Source organism: Physeter macrocephalus, chromosome 11 (genome assembly GCF_002837175.3).
Source record: "Physeter macrocephalus isolate SW-GA chromosome 11, ASM283717v5, whole genome shotgun sequence".
Taxonomy (NCBI): domain Eukaryota; kingdom Metazoa; phylum Chordata; class Mammalia; order Artiodactyla; family Physeteridae; genus Physeter; species Physeter macrocephalus.
The window spans coordinates 145,125,506-145,128,836 of record NC_041224.1 but is presented as its reverse complement, the minus strand read 5'-3'; the positions used below and the strand labels follow the sequence as shown (position 1 = coordinate 145,128,836).

The 3,331-nt window shown below is 44.4% G+C and overlaps 1 long non-coding RNA gene across 1 annotated transcript in view; it reads right to left on the bottom strand.

Annotated features, from left to right (window-relative positions):
- Positions 1 to 1,116: 1,116 nt before the first annotated feature.
- The window catches only part of LOC114487202 (uncharacterized), a 30,774-nt gene continuing 28,559 nt past the window's right edge, over positions 1,117 to 3,331 (bottom strand). The window contains exon 3 of the long non-coding RNA XR_003682085.2: positions 1,117 to 1,259. This is a non-coding gene — a long non-coding RNA (uncharacterized lncRNA). The remainder of the gene's footprint in view (positions 1,260 to 3,331) is intronic.

Below are 3,331 nucleotides of genomic sequence, written 5' to 3'. Positions count from 1 at the left end.
CCTTAAAAACCTAAAAATAGAGCTACCATATGATCTAACAATCCCACTCCTGGGCATATATCTGGAGAAAACCATAATTCGAAAAGATACATGCACCCCAATGTCCATTGCAGCATTATTTACAATAGCCAGGACATGGAAGCAACCTAAATGTCCATCAGCAGATGAATGGATAAAGAATATGTGGTACATATATACAGTGGAATATTACTCAGCCATAAAAAAGAACAAAATAATGCCATTTGCAGCAACATGGATGGACCGAAAGATTGTCATACTGACTGAAGTAAGTCAGACAGAGAAAGACAATTGTCATATGATATTGCTTATATGTGGAATCTAAAAAAAGGTACAAATAAACTTATCTACAAAACAGAAATAGGGTTACAGATGTAGAAAACAAACTTATGGTTACCAGGGTGTAAGGGTGGAGGAAGAGATAAATTGGGAGATTGGGAATGACAAATACACACTACTATATATAAAATAGGTAACTAATTAGGACCTACTGTATAGCACAGGGAACTCTACTCAGTACTCTGTAATGACCTATATGGGGAAAGAATCTAAAAAAAGAGTTGATACATGTATAACTGATTCACTTTGCTGTACATCAGAAACTAACACAACATTGTAAATCATCTATACTCCAAAAAATAGAAATAAAAAAATTTTTTTTGGAGGAGACCTTCAAGATGGCAGAGGAGTAGGACACGGAGATCACCTTCCTCCCCACAAATACATCAAAAATACGTCTACATGTGGAATAACTCCTACAGAACACCTACTGAACACTGGCAGAAGTCCTCAGACTTCCCAAAAGGCAAGAAGATCCCCATGTACCTGGGTAGGGCAAAAGAAAAAAGAAAAAACAGAGACAAAAGAATAGGGATGGGACCTGCACTTCTGGGAGGGAGCTGTGAAGGAGTAAAACTTTCCACACACTAGGCAGCCCCTTCACTGGTGGGGACAGGTGGTGGGCAGGGGGGAAGCTTCAGAGTCATGGAGGAGAGCGCAGCAACAGGGGTACAGAAGGCAAAGCGGAGAGATTCCCGCACAGAGGATCAGTGCCCACCAGCACTCACCAACCTGAGACGCTTGTCTGCTCACCTGCCAGGAAGGGCGGGGGCTGGGAGCTGAGGCTCAGGCTTCAGAGGTCAGACCCCAGGGAGAGGACTGGGGTTGGCTGCATGAAGACATCCTGCAGGGGGCTAGTGCATAACAGCTAGCTAGTAGGGAGTCCGGGAAAAAGTCTGGACCTGTCGGAGAGGCAAGAGACCATTGTTTTGGGGTGTGTGAGGAGAGGGGATTCCTGCTCCATGTGCCCACCAAAGGCAGAGCACTGCCTAAGCAAGCTCCAGAGATGGGCGCAAGCTGCGGCTATCAGCTCAGACCCCAGAGATGGGCATGAACCGCTAACACTGCTGCCACTACCACCAAGAATCCTGTGTGCAAGCGCAGGTCACTACCCCCACCCCCACCCCGGAGTCTGTGCAGCCCACCACTGCCAGGGTCCCATGATCCAAGGACAATTTCCCCAGGAGAACACACAGCACGCCTCAGGCTGGAGTAATGTCATCCCAGACTCTGACCCCGCAGGGTCGCCCTGCATTCCAATTATGACTGCCGTACTCCTTCTCCTCCCTGGCCTGAGTGAGCAAGAGAGCCCTAATCAGCTGCTGCTTTAACCCCCTCCTGTCTGGGTGGGGAACAGATGCCTGACGGCGGCCTACATGCAAAGGTGGGGCCAAAACCAAAGGTGAACCCCAGGAGCTGTGCGAACAAAGAAGAGAAAGGGAAATCTCTCCCAGCAGCCTCAGGAGCAGCGGATTAAATCCCCACAATCAACTTGATAAACCCTGCATCTGTAGAATACATGAATAGACAACAAATATTCCCAAATTTGAGGAGGTTGACTTTGGGAGAAACTGTAGATTTGGGGGGTTTGCTTTCTGTGTCTGATTTGTTTTTGGTTTTATGTTTATCTTACTTTAGTTTTTAATGCTTGTTATCATTGGTGGATTTGTTTATTGATTTGGTTGCTCTCTTCCTTATTTTTTATTTTATTATTATTTTTAATTTTATATTTAAAATTTTTTTTCCTTTTTTCTCTTTTTGTGAGTGTGTATGTGTATGTTTCTTTGTGTGATTTTCCCTGTTTAGTTTTGCTTTTACCATTTGGATTGGGGTTCTATCTGTTTTTTGGTTTTTTTCTTCATTTTCTTCTGAGCCTACTGGCTAGCAGGGTCTTGGTGCACAGCGGGTGTCGGGCCAGAGCCTCTGAGGTGGGAGAGTGGAGTGCAGGCTATTGGACTACCAGAGACTTCCCGGCCCCATGTAATATCAGTCAGTGAGAGCTCGCCCAGAGATATCCGTCTCAACACTAAGACCCAGATCCACCCAATGGCCAGCAAGCTCCAGTGCTGGATGCCCCATGCCAAACAACTAGCAAGACAGGAACACAACCTCATGCATTAGCAGGGAGGCTGCCTAAAGTCATACTAAGTTCACAGACACCTCAAAACACACCACCGGATGTGGCCCTGCCCACCAGAAGGACAAGATCCAGCCCCACCCACCAGAGCACAGGCATCAGTCCCCTCCACCAGGAAGCCTACACAAGCCACTGAACCAACCTTAGCCACTGGCGGCAGACACCAAAAATAACGGGAATTACAAACCTGCAGCCTGAGAAAAGGAGACCCCAAACACAGTAAGTTAAACAAAATGAGAAGACAGAGAAATATGCAGCAGATGAAGAAGGTAAAAACACACCAGACGAAACAAATGAAGAGAAAATAGGCAGCCTACCTGAGAAAGAATTCAGAGTAATGGTAGTAAAGTTGATCCAAAATCTTGGAAATAGAATGGAGAAAATACAAGACACGTTTAACAAGGACCTAGAAGAAAGAGCAAACAAACAATGACAAACAACACAATAAATGAAATTAAAAATACTCTAGAAGGACTCAATAGCAGAATAACTGAGGCAGAAGAATGGATAAGTTACCTGGAAGATAAAATAGTAGAAATAAATGCCACAGAGCAGAATAAAGAAAAAAGAATGAAAAGAATTGAGGACAGTCTCAGAGACCTCTGGGACAAGGTTAAACGTACCAACATTCAAATTATAGGGGTCCCAGAGGAAGAAGAGAAAAAGAAAGGGTCTGAGAAAATATTTGAAGAGATTATAGTCAAAAACTTCCCTAACACGGGAAAGGAAATAGTCAGCCAAGTCCAGGAAGTGCAGAGAGTCCTATACAGGATAAATCCAAGGAGAAACATGACAAGACACATATTAATCAAACTATCAAAAATTAAATGCAAAGAA